The sequence below is a fragment of the Opisthocomus hoazin genome, chromosome Z, assembly GCF_030867145.1.
Source record: "Opisthocomus hoazin isolate bOpiHoa1 chromosome Z, bOpiHoa1.hap1, whole genome shotgun sequence".
NCBI classification, from domain to species: Eukaryota; Metazoa; Chordata; class Aves; order Opisthocomiformes; family Opisthocomidae; genus Opisthocomus; species Opisthocomus hoazin.
Window position 1 is genome coordinate 54,879,411 of NC_134454.1, and position 13,966 is coordinate 54,893,376.

Genomic DNA, 13,966 nt, shown 5'->3' on the forward strand with positions numbered 1-13,966 from the left:
GCACAGTAGTAGGCCTTTCTGCACAGACATATTTGCAGTGAGACTAATTTGATCTATGCCCTATGACTGTAATATTCTTACGGGAGTAAAGTAACTACAAGAGTTGATGCTGTGTGTGAGGAGGGATAATTTTCAAAAGGGGAGAGGCATATAGTTCTAATTTTGACCTTAAGCCTTTTCCAGCAGTTACACATTTGTACTTCATCAGAGTACACTTCAATCACCTATGAAACATGGTTGATGTTCCATAAATTCAAAGTTTATTAAAGCAAACGAAACATTAAACACCTAAGAAGGGATTAGCCGATGATGTCCTGTGTTCAGCTGGGATAGAGTTAGTTTTCCACAAGAAGCCACTTGGGCTGACCCAAACCAGCCAGTCAAATGGGATATTCTATACCATGTGATGTCCTGCTCAGTATTTAGGTGGGGCAGCTGACTGAAGGAAGGGGATTTGCTACTCAGGAGCAAACTGAGCATTGGGCGGTAAGAACATTGCATGCTATATATTCTTCTTATCAGTATTATAATTTTTATTTTCTTCTCCCTTTGCTGTTCTGTGAAATTGTTTTTATCACAACCCACGAGTTTTGCCTTTTGCTTCTGAATCTGCTCCCCATCCCCTGGGGAGGAGGGAGGAGTGATACAGCAACCGCATGGTTCTTTGTTGACAGCTGAGGCTAAACCACAATAGCCAAGTACATAACACATATGAGAGTTTGCGTTTCTAATGAGACTTGAAGCAGAAACTTTCCTTTCTGTCCAGATGAAAACATATCACAGTATGCAAGACATCTGGCAAGTATTTGTGGAATGCAGGAAAATACTGTAGAATGCAGGAGATAAAAGTATTTCCATTTCTGATTCAAAGCAAGGTAACAAGCATAAGTTAGCATGAAGCTGGGGCTAGTGTTCTTTGAAATACGGAATACTTTATCGTTCTGTATATTGTGATTATACTGTTAATGACCTTTCAGGCTGGTATCACCTATCATACTTGTAGCTGGAATGTGTACAGGTTCCTTAGAATAATGATGAAGGAGCAGTGAAGGACAATATCTTTGCTTGATGCTGAGATTTTCTATAGTTCAGGTCTATTACTGTAAGGCCATTTTTACCTATGCAGAATATGTAGTGGTCAAAAAAGTTTTGTAGGTTGGTTAATCTTAAAATGAAAACAATCCAGAGAATCCTGTAGGTCCACACAAGTCAAGAGGGTCAGTGTCAGCAGACGAAAGATGACCACTGGCATCCGTGCTGGCTGCATCACAGAGACTAGACCTGCTGTGTAATTAAGGGACCAAGAAGCAGACAACCTCAGTGATGCTCCTAGAAATATTCACATAGAATTTACCTCTGAGGGATCTACCTGATGGTAAGTAATTCAGTGCTCTAGACAGAAGGCGCAGAACTTTCCAGCAAATGCTTCCATCATTCAAATATTAAGTTAATTTCGTGTCTGGCTTGGTAGGAAACCTAATATGATATTAATACACTAAGATTTAATCTAGATTCTGAGTGGTGCATTAGACACAAACTGTTAGAGGGATTTTAAACACATAAGTAATTCTGATACTCTTACATTCTAGGATGGCCAGAACAAGATATGCTGGTTGAGATATTATTGCATCTTCACTGGGAATTCCTTCTTCAGAATGAAAGGCATGTTGCATTTTGGAAGTTCTGATTGTACTCAAAACCTGTGGATCCAAGTGGGTCTTAGGGGAGAGAAAAACGGCAGGAGAGATGCAGAGAGAGGGTTAAGTGGCTAGGTAAACAGACATTTTACTTCAACACTGAAGTCTGGCTCCACTGAAGCCAATGGCAAACTTGTGGGCTTCCTTTAGGCCTGATTTTTACCGAGAATTGTGTAAAAGCAGTATCTTCAATGGACAATGTAGAACTGTGAATGACATTTTAAGAGTCCTCAGTTCAGAAGACTGAAAAGCTGAGTTTGCAGCTGCAGTGAGACACTAGAATAGGACAAGGATTCCACATGTCAGTCGTCAGACAGCCCGCCATAGAGCTGGTAGTGGGTGACCTCAGGAACTGCAGCTGCCTGATTCAGCTTCCTATTCATGTTCATAAGAAGTCACTTGCAGACTGTATGTCTTAGTCAGTAGAAACCTGAGGTTAAGCTCCAACCAGCTTTGGTGCTCAAACTCTCCTCAGGTAGCTGGCAGCCTGCTTGCTACTCAGATGTCATTAGCTTTCTACTTGTTGGCCTAATTTAAATCTTGAAATTTAGATGTGAGAGAAGGACACTAACTGAGATCATATCCTGCCATCTCGTCTTGTAATGGAATCAAGTGAGGTTAACTATGGATGCAGACCACAGCGGGGTCACTGCACTGTTTTGCTGCTTAGGATGCAGCAGGGTTATTTACTTCTCCAATTCAAAGGACTAAAATGAGGTCAGTTACTCCCTCAGGTAATTATCCAGGGAAAATATGAAATTAAATACTATTCTGTGTCGCACATTTGGGCTCAGGGGTCATGAGTCCAAAGCTCAACTACTGTCCCAATTTGCTACTCAGGAAACACTGGTAAAAAATAATAGTTGCATACAGTTTCTCTGAAATGAACTATCACTATCTTTACAGTTGTTCTGGTTTGGTGCAGCTGGCAACAAAAGTGCCACACGGCTGCCCCTCCCCCTGCTGGGGTGCGGAGGAGAATGGGAAGAAACAGGCAGAAAACTGGTGGGTCGGGATAAGGGCAGTTTAACAGAACAGCAAACAAAGGGAACAGGAACAACAACGATACAGATGAGGAGAAAACACAACACAAACCGTACAACCCGGAGAGCCGCCCTCCACGACTACCACCGCGAACTCCCGAGCCGCGAGTGAGTTCCCGCCACCCAGCTCCCCCCCACCGGAACCCAGCATAACGGCACATGGTATGGAATACCCTGTTCTGGTTGGCCAGGTGGGGTCAGCCCGCCTGGCTGTGCCCCTTCCTGGAGTCCGGTGAAAATTAACCCTGTCCTGGCCAAACCCAGGACAACATTGATGACACAAAGTCCCACAGACCTTTCTCACTGAACCTTCCAGGGTCACCAATGGCCAGTGCTGAGTGGCTGCAGGTCAATGCCCGCACTGATTTATGGCTCAAAGGTCAATGAATATCAGATTCTGACCCAATTCACTGAACCAGAACATCCAAATGTTAATGAAACCCAAGAGACATGCATAGGGCCCAAACCAGGACAATTGCTGCCCTATTTTCATATGCAGACGTACTGTTAAACTCACCTGCCCAAACCTTTATAATCAGGTCAGTATAACTTTACTATTGTTCCAGACTGCTGGATATCAATCTACATATGCTGCTCCAGGATTATCTGAGGTCAACTGTTGAGCCACAGTTTGGTTGTGAAGCCAAGTAAATGAAAATGTTCATTCTTAAAACTACATTCAGGTCAAATACTACCTCAGTTTTCCGCTGAGGAGATTGGTGGAGAGCAGACACTGACGAATTCTGTGATCTGAGGACCTCTGAAGTAACACACCAGTACAGTTCTCCACACAGCTACCAGTTAAGGCCAGATACTGTGAGATACAGTTTGCCATTTGGGATTAACACAGATCAGTTCATGCCACATCTGTATACAGAGCAGTTAGCTGCAGTCAAGCACAACTGCACTGTCTTGAATAAGGACCATGGAAATGGAAAGACTTTGTCTTTTTGTATGAAGCAGTTATGTGAGATCCTGACATTGAGGGCAGCCTGGGATTCATGCCAAACATGAGCTCTCTCGTTCTGCTTCCCTCTTACATGCAACACACAGAGGAGCTCAAATAACACACCAATTTACCAGTCAGAGGTTCCTTCAGTTTAAGTGCTGCCCATGTTTTGTTGATCAGAGGTAATCTACTGTCCGCCGTTTGACACACTGTGGTTCTTTGCTGAAAACGACTCTCCTTTTTTGCCACTCAGGTGTTGTTTAAAGTCAGCCATAGCTCCAGTTTGCCTCATGTCCACAGGTCCCAGGCCCAGCCACATGGCCTTTGCTCACTTTGCTGGGAAAATAGGTAAGACGGGAACAAGAGCTGCTAGGAGGTTTGTCAAAAATTAAGTAAAATTGCAGATAGACGACCAGCATGATTGGATAGAGTGTGCTCTTAACAAGCTAATGCAGGATAACAAATTTAGACAAGTAGTTTGGTGCACCAGCTATTTGACAGACACAGACAGGTTGAAAAACAAGTGGGCGAGCAGAAACATTGTGAAGTGTGACAAAAGCCAATGCGAAGTCCTGCGCATGGGATGGACTAACTCCCTGCAGCTGTGCACGCTGGAGGACAATTGGATGAGAAGCAGCTTTGCAGAAAAGGACCCAATGTTTTTAGTGAAAACAAGGATCTATAATTCTATGTTTTTAGTGAACAAAAAAGCTAACAGCAGTTAACTCAGTGCCTTTGTGGTAAAAATGTGTCAGGGTGCTCAGTGCATTAGCAGGCTCTGTGATCTCTCCCGCTCACTTGCAGTAGTTAAGCTGCATCTGCTCTGACACAGCGCATCTCTAACCTGGGATCAGATCTCTGTGAAAAGGGCTATGTGACAAAGGACGTTTTCGGGGATGCTGCCACTCATTTAGGAGCTGAGGCCCTCAAGCTTACTTTTTGCCTGCACCTCCTCCATGCCTGGCTAGACCCAGACCTGCGGCCTCTGCTTCAACGCTCAGTGTCAGACTTGCCTCATCACTCCAGTGTTGCCTGGCAATCAAAGCTATTAGCGGCAAAAAACAAATTAACCGACAGGAGTAAAGCCAGCAGAAACTGTAGCTGGGGTCTTCTAGGAGCCCCACAGCAAGAGGTGCAGTGAAGACAAGTTGAAATAAAGGAAATTACAATTAGATACATGAAATCTTTTCTAAAGAAAAAAGCAAGAGTGATCAAATACTGGAACAGGTACCCAAGAAAAGTTTGGAAATCTCCTTTGTTGGAAGAAAGCAAAATTTATGTAGGAAAGGGCATGAGCAACATGATCTAATTGTAACTGCTTTGTGCAGAGAGTTGAACTAGATGAACTTCAGAGGACACTTACAAACTGAGATAACCTATCTTTATATGAGTTGAGGACAGTCCTTCCCGTCATTTGCTTTAAAGAGCCCATCTGAGGTCAATGTGAGATGCAATTGGCTGCACAGAGGTCATTCAAGGTCAGCCAGCTCTCATTGCTTGACCACTGGTCATCTCAGGTCAACCTTAGAGCCAATTATCTATATAAGGTCAATCACAGCCCTTATTTCCTGCCTACCAGTTCATTTAAAGCATAATTTAAATCCAGTGAATTTCACAGGGGTAATCTGAGCTCCACCTTACTATCAATTCAAGGTGAAAACAGCCCTCATGTTTTGTCCAGGGGTCATCTGAGGTTAACTTGAGATGCAGCCAGTTGACAAAGGGATAACTTGATCTTGACAAAGGGATCATTTGAGATCAACAAAGTCCTTGTTTGCTGCCTAGGAGTCATTTCAAGTAAAACTGAGATCCATTTAGCTGCCTAGAAGTCATTTCAGGCCAAATGAGTCTCCTTTTGCAACCTGGGGTCATTTGACATCAACATGAGTGCCACTTACCAATTTGGGTGTCACTTAAGGCCAGTCATCAGCCCCTATTTTCTTATTAGGGGCAGTTTGAAATCATCTTCAGATATAGTTAGAGGCTCTAAGTGTCATCTGAGGTGAACAGGAGATCCAAGTACCTGCTTGGGGTCATTTGAGGTTAACACGTGAGTCAATTAATCTGATCACTGGTGGTCACCATAGCTACTCAGGAAGGGCATCTGACATCAACTTAAGGGCTAAATAACTTCCATAAGGTCATATGAGGTCACCTTGAGGGCCAATTGACGTGCCTGGGGCAGGGGTCATCTGACATCTTGACGAGACCCAGGTATACACAAGCTGTTGTCTGAGGTTAACAAGGCTCTTGTTTGGAGCCCAGAATCACAGAATCACAGAATGGTAGGGGTTGGAAGTGACCTCTGTGGGTCATCTAGTCCAACCCTCCCGCCGAAGCAGGGTCACCTAGAACAGGCTGCACAGGACTGCATCCAGGCGGGTCTTGAATATCTCCAGAGAAGGAGACTCCACAACCTCCCTGAGCAGCCTGTTCCAGGGCTCCGTCAACCTCAAAGTAAAGAAGTTCTTCCTCATGTTCAGACGGAACTTCCTGTGCTTCAGTTTGTGCCCATTGCCCCTTGTCCTGTTGCTGGGCACCACTGAAAAGAGTCTGGCCCCATCCTCCTGACACCCACCCTTCACATATTTCTAAGTATATATTGGGTCCCCTCACAGCTTTCTCTTCTTCAGGCTGAACAAGCCCAGCTCCCTCAGCCTCTCCTCACAGGAGAGATGTTCCAGTCCCCTCACCATCCTTGTAGCCCTCCGCTGGACTCTCTCCAGTAGCTCTTCATCTTTCTTGAACTGGGGAGCCCAGAACTGGACAGAGTACTCCAGATGGGGCCTCACTAGGGCAGTGTAGAGGGGAAGGAGAACCTCCCTCGACCTGCTGGCCACACTCCTCCTAATGCACCCCAGGATACCATTAGGTTTCTTGGCAGCCAGGGCACACTGCTGGCTCATGGTCACCTTGTGATCCACCAGCACACCCAGGTCCCTCTCCGCAGAGCTGCTCTCCAGCAGGTCCACCCCAAGCCTGTACTGGTGCATGGGGTTGTTCCTCCCCAGGTGCAGGACCCTGCATTTGCCTTTGCTGAACTTCATCACGTTCCTCTCTGCCCAGCTTTCCAGCCTGTCCAGGTCACACTGAATGGCAATACAGCCTTCTGGTGTATCTACCACACCTCCCAGTTTGGTGTCTTCAGCAGACTTGCTGAGGGTACATTCTAACTCTTCATCCAGGTCATTGATGAAGAAGTTAAACAAGACTGGGCCCACTACTGACCCCTGTGGGACACCACTAGTTACAGGCCTCCAACTAGACTCAGAGCCGCTGATGACAACCCTCTGAGTTCTGCCATTCAGCCAGTTCTCAATCCACCTCACTGACCACTCCTCCAGCCCACACTTCCTGAGCTTCCCTAGGAGGATGTAATGGGAGACTGTGTCGAAAGCCTTGCTGAAGTCGACGCAGACAACATCCACGGCTCTCCCCTCATCTACCCAGCCAGTCATGCCATCGTAGAAAGCTATTAGATTGGTCAGGCATGATTTCCCCTTGCTGAAATCCATGCTGACTACTCCTGATAACCTTCTTTTCCTCCACTTGTTTGTTGATGACCTCCAGGATAAGCTGCTCCATCACCTTTCCCGGGATGGAGGTGAGGCTGACCGGCCTGTAGTTCCCTGGATCCTCTTTCTTGCTCTTTTTGAAGATTGGAGTGACACTGGCCTTTCTCCAGTCCTCAGGCACCTCTCCTGTCCTCCAGGACCTCTCAAAGATGATGGAGAGTGGCTCAGCAATGACATCCGCCAGCTCCCTCAGCACTCGTGGGTGCATTCCATTGGGGCCCATGGACTTGTGGGTGTCCAGATCGCTTAAGTGATCCCTCACACAGTCCTCCTCGACCAAGGGAAAGTTGTCCTCTCTGAAGGCTTCCTCTCTTACCTCCGGGGCCTGGGATTCCCGAGGGCCTGCCTTGGCACTGAACACTGAAGCAAAGAAGGCATTCAGTAGCTCTGCCTTCTCCGCATACTCCGTCACCAGGACACCCGCCTCATTCAGCAGCGGCCCCACATTATCCCTAGCTTTCCTTTTGCTGCTGATGTAGTTGAAGAAGCCCTTCTTGTTGTTTTTGACATCCCTTGCCAGCTTCAGTTCCAGGTGGGCTTTGGCCTTCCTCGTCGCATCCCTGCATGCTCTCACCAAATTCCTGTACTCTTCCCAAGTCGCCTGCCCCTCTTTCCACATTTCATGGACCTTTCTCTTCCACCTGATCTCTGCTAGAAGCTCCTTGTTTAACCATGCAAGTCTCCTGCCTCCTTTGCTAAATTTCTTTCTCAGGCGGACGTACCGCTCCTGAGCGTGGAGGAAGTGACGTTTAAAGAGTGATCAGCACTCTTGGACCCCCCTGCCTTCGAGAGCCTTGGCCCACAGGATTCCTCCCAGTAGCTCCTTGAAGAGGGCAAAGTCAGCCCTCCTGAGGTCCAAGGTTTTGATCCTGCTTATCGCCTTGCTTCCTCCACGCAGGATCCTGAACTCGACCATTTCATGGTCACTGCAGCTGAGTCTATCTCCGACCTTCACACCCTCCACCAGTCCCTCCTTGTTTGTTAGTACAAGGTCCATCAGAGCGCCTTTCCTTGTTGGTTCCTCCACCACTTGCATCAGAAAGTTATCATCGATGCTCTGTAGGAACCTCCTGGATTGCGCCTGCCTAGCTGTATGGTCTTCCCAGCTGATGTCAGGGTGGTTGAAGTCCCCCATGAGAACCAGGGCCTGTGACTGTGAGGCTGCTTGCAGCTGCCTGTAGAAGGCCTCATCAACCTCCTCCTCCTGGTCAGGTGGCCTGTAGTACACACCCACCGTAATGTCACCCTTATGAGCCTGTCCCTTAATTCTAACTCACAAGCTCTCAACTTGTTCCTCATTTTCCCCCAGGCCAAGCTCAATGCATTCCAGTTGCTCCCTCACATATAGAGCAACTCCCCCACCTCTCCTTCTTGGCCTGTCTTTCCTAAAGAGTCTGTAGCCATCCATGACAGCATGCCAGTCATGCGAGTTGTCCCACCACATTTCTGTGATGGCGACCAAGTCGTAGCCGTCCTGCTGTATAATGGCTTCCAGCTCCTCCTGTTTATTGCCCATGCTACGTGCGTTGGTATAGACACACTTGACCTGGGCTGTCAATCTCACCCCTGGCCTTGGCACGCCAAGCCTGGGTTCATCCCTAGTGAGCTGGGCAATATCCCCTTCCCCCTTCGAACCTAGTTTAAAGCCCTCTCAATGAGCCCCGCCAGCTCGTGGCCAAGAATCCTTTTTCCCCTTTGAGATAGCTGAGTTCCACCTGTCACCAGCAGGCCCGGTGCTGTGTACACCTCCCCATGGTCAAAGAAGCCAAAATTTGACCGATGGCACCAGTCCCTGAGCCACCTGTTAACCAGGTGAGTTTTCCTGCCCCTTTCAGTGCTGTTCCCTGCCACTGAAGGGATGGAGGAAAACACCACCTGCGCCCCTGATCCCTCAACCAGTCGCCCCAGTGCCCTGAAGTCCTTTTTGATGGCCTTGGGACTTCTCTCTGCGATCTTGTCCCCGCCAACCTGCATTACCAAGAGGGTGTAATAATCAGAAGGCTGCACCACACCAGGGAGTTTCTTACAACATCCCTAACCCGGGCCCCAGGGAGGCAGCAGACTTCCCTGTGGGATGGGTCCGGTCGGCAGATCGGGCCCTCTGTTCCCCTCAGAAGGGAATCACCTATGACAATGACCCTCCTTTTTTCCTTAGCTGAGGCAGTTGTAATTCTTGGGGCTGTCTGACTCGTTCTGGGCAACCCCCTGGATGGAGCTTCACCTTCACCCACATCCTCTGTGGCCGGTCCCTCACATTCCAGAGCCCCGTATCTGTTTCTTAAGGGCAACTGGGCAGGTGAGGGAGGCCAGGGGGAGATTCGCTTGCCACCCCGAGCAGGGACCCGTTTCCATTCCCCCCCATCTCTTAGGTACCCTCTTTCTGCTTGGTGGCAAGAGGGTAGGGGGTTCACTACTTTCTGTGGAGCCGCCTCCTGCTGCGTCTGCCTCAGGGAGGGCAGGGTGCTGCCCCACCAGTCGATCTCCTTCTCACACTCCTGGATGCTCCTCAACCTCTCCACTTCCTCCTTCAGCTCTGCCACCAGGCTGAGCAGGTCATTCACCTGCTCGCACCAAACACAGCCGTTGTCTCTGCTGTCCGCCGGTACGAGCGCCAGGCTCAGGCACTCCCTGCAGCCAGAGACCTGGACACCTGCGTTCTTGCGTGGGGCCTCCGTCTGGGTCCCCACACTCCTTCTAGCAAGAGCTTTACTACGGGTGGTAACCATGGCTAGAATATCTCCTGGACAGGCGATGCCCACTACTTGAGTAGCCAGGAGGAGCGTCTGCACCCTGCCTGTTGCCTTCCCTGATCAAACTGCTGCACAAACTGCTGCACCACTCGCAGGTTGCTGCACCAGCTCTGTTCACCTACATTCCCTGGGGGCTGCTCTGGTGTTTGGCTGCTGTCACACTCGACTCCGCCCCCGCTGAGTCAGAGCTGCCACTCTCACTGTCCCGCTGGTCCCTTATCTGAGGTCAACTTCACATCTAATTACCTCCACTCCACAGGGGTCCTTTAAGGTCAACACTGTTCTATATGGAGGAGGGGCTATTATTTAAGGTTAGCTTCAGATCCAGTTAAGCAGGAGTAGTTCATCTGAGATCAACCACAGAGCCTGCTAGGGGTTCATGTGATGTCAGAGCAGCCTTTGTTGAGTGCCCAGAGGTCATTTTAGGCAAACCTGAGATCTATTTAACTTCTTGGTTTGTCATTTGCGGTCAACCTGGCCCTCATTCCGTGCCAGTAAATCATTAGAGGTCAATCACAGTCCTTGTTGCCTGTCTGAGGTCATTTGAGTTCTGTCTGAGATGCCACTGTCACTGCGGGGTCATCTAAGGTCAACCCTCATGGTTGTGGCATAGGTCAGATCAGGTAAACATGAATTCTAACTACTTATGGGGGTCACCTGAGGTCCATCTGGCCCTTGTTTGAGCCCCAAGGCTCATCCGACATCAAGATGCTAGCAAATCAGATAAAAGGGGACACCTGAGGACAACATGATACCTAGTGATCTTCTTGGGGTCATTTGAGGTCAACGCTGGTGTCATTGAAGGTCATCTTTAAACACAATAAATTTCCCAGGGTCACCCTGGCCCTTGTTTTCATTCTGAAAGTTATTTGAAGTCAAATTCAGAACCATTTCACCCGCACAGGAGTCATCTGGGATCAACCTCAACTCCAATTATTTACCCCAAATGATCATTTGAGGGCAGCCTGGCCTCCTTTGGTGCTCAGAGGTCATCTGAATTTAATCCAGGCCATATTTCCTTAGGGTCACTTGAGGCCAACCTTAAATCCAGTTAATAGCACAGGGGTAATTTGTGGTCATCTCTAGCTTCCATTTGCTGTCATGCAGTCTTTGAAAACCACGCTGGACCTCCCTTGCTCTCCTTGATCAGTTCCTGTGCAATGAGGACCTCTAAATTGATGCCCCCTCTCCCCAGCCACTTAATTTGATGCGTAGAAGATATCTGAGATTCATCTTAGGCCTCATCTCTCTTCACTATTTTGTGGCCATATTTCATTTCTATACTCTCCTAAGGTTCCTCACAACTAAACTCCAGCCCTTCTGTTCTTCTCAAAGATTGAGAGTGGTCAGTCAGCTCTTCCTCTATACACTATGACTATTTAATCTCAGCCACAGGCCTAATTTGAGGGGGTTACCACAAGAGTTCAAATCTCCTTCCCTAGGTGAGTGCAGGCTGGTGTAATCTATGGTACTCTTCTACTTTTGTTTTGTCCAACAGTCAGCTGAGCTCAGTTGGATCCAACATTTTCACCTTGCTGCAGGTTCAGGTGAGGTCAGATACTGGTTTGATTTCGGGCAAACTATACAGCTTGAGTTTAATCTCAGCATTTATATCCAGTTTGCTGGTCATCTCAGCTGAAATCCATTCTCTGTATTGTAGAAGACGGTTATACAAGGCTAGCTACTAAACCGAGTTGCTCGGCAGAGGTCATCTGAGATTGAATATTCTTCTCATTCCCAGGTAAGATCTCACAGTCTGACTGAATTTCACCCTCCAATGTACTGTGAGGTTAAAGCTCAGTGCTGATTTAATGCAGTAGTTTGTCCTAGTTCGTGTGACATGACAGTTTGCTGCTCAGACATTTTCAGAGGTCAGGTAATACTTCAAATTTCATAGCAGGGGTCAACAGAGGAGAAGCATCTCTCTTTTAATCATCCGGTGAGACACTTCCCTGTTGAAACCAGGCCACCTGGGATGCATGGTACTCACAAATGCTCTGTGTTTTAGTAGAGCCTGCCTCATGCTGCAGACCACAAAACCAGGTGACATTGGCAGTATCTCTGCAGGACAAAAGTTCAGTCATGAAAAACAGCAGGAGAAGGGCTCAGAAGTAAGACTGCTCTAGGCGCCTCAACCTCCCCTCCTCTTGCTCCTCTCTCCTCCCGCTCCTCTTTCACCTCCTCTTCCATTCCATGGGTATGTTGGACTGCCTGCACAGTGTCAAAACCCACATCATATTTGTTCAATGACAACCTGAGAAATGGAAGGTTTTAGCCATCTACCTAAAACCCCTAACACAACGAACACAGACAGAATTTCTTTAGGCAACAAAGTCACTGCTTTTCTGCAGGATTATTCTCTGCTTTTTCTTCTTTAATCTTTAGCACTTTATCACAACTGAACACTAACATCTAAATGAACCCAGGTTATTTTAAAACACTAATTTATTGCTTTGTCCCCACAAACAGAACTAATGCCATGTAGGTAAATGAACAGAGCATTGCAGCTGACTACACACTCTTCAGTATCAAAGAAGAAAATAGCTTTTTTTGTTTTGTTTTAGTTAGAAATTTTTCTTCCTCAGCAACTGTTACCATAAATTAGGGGATCAAACTGTCTTCCAGAATAAATCAAGATATAACAAATTCAGTAAAGATGAAAAGCAGTAACAGATTTTGCAACAAGGAAAGGGTTGGCAATTCTGGTGTGATCACAGCTGATGTAAAGGCCTGGAACACTCCAGACAGGCTTTTCTTTATTTCTGGGATCACTTTTTCAAGCATGGAGCGACAGGCATCAACATCCTAAGAATGGAGAACAGACATAAAAAACAGCTGATACAAAATAACACATTTGACAATGAAGTCAATGGAATGTCATTCATTTATATCAGTTCCTTGTTTACACTAGTGGCTGTACAGGCTTTTTACATCACAGATGCAGAATTAGAGTAAAAAAATAACACTTTCATATTAAAGTAATGATATTTAATTTTCTTAAATCTGAAATTGTGATTTGGTTTACTGTTATGCGTTTGCGTGGCAAGGTTTTGCTAATGGCAGGGCTATAGGGGTGGCTTCTGTAGGAAGCTGAGAGAAGCTTCCCCCATGTCTGATACAGCCAGTGCCAGCTGCCTCTAAAATGGACCCGCCGCTGGCCAAGGCCAAGCCAATCAGCGATGGTGGTAGCGCCTATGGGATAACATATATAAGAAGGGGGGAAAAAACTGCGGGAAGAAATGGCAATGGAGAGAGAGGAGTGAGACGATGTGAGAGAAACAACTCTGCAGACACCAAGGTCAGTGAAGAAGGGGGAGGAGGTCCTTGAGACACCAGAGCAGAGAGTTTTCCCTTCTAGCCCGTGATGAAGACCATGGTGAGGAAGGCTGAGCCCCTGCAGCCCATGGAGGTCCACGGTGGAGCAGATCTCCACCTGCAACCCCTGAAAGGGACACCACACCAGAGCAGGTGGATGCCTGAAGCAAGTTGTGATCCCATGGGGAGCCTGCGCTGCAGCAGGCTCCTGGCAGGACCTGCGGACCCATGGAGAGAGGAGCCCACACCGCAGCAGGTTTGCTGGCAGGGCTTGTGACCCCGTGGGGGACTCACGGTGGAGCAGCCTGTTCCTGAAGGGCTGCACCTCGTGGGAAAGACCCACGCTGGGGCAGTTCATGAAGAACTGCAGCCCGTGGGAAGGACACACGCTGAAGAAGTTTGTGGAGAGCTGTCTCCTGTGAGAGGGACCTCACGCTGGAGCAGGTGAAGAGTGTGAGGAGTCCTTCCCCTGAAGAGGAAGGAGCGGCAGAGACAACATGTGATGAACTGACCACAGCCCCCATTCCCTGTCCCCCTGTGCCACTCTGGCGGAGGAGGGAGAGAAACGGGAGTGAAGTTGAGCCCGGGAAGAAGGGAGGCGGGGGGGGAGGTGTTTGAAGATCTACTTTTAGTTCTC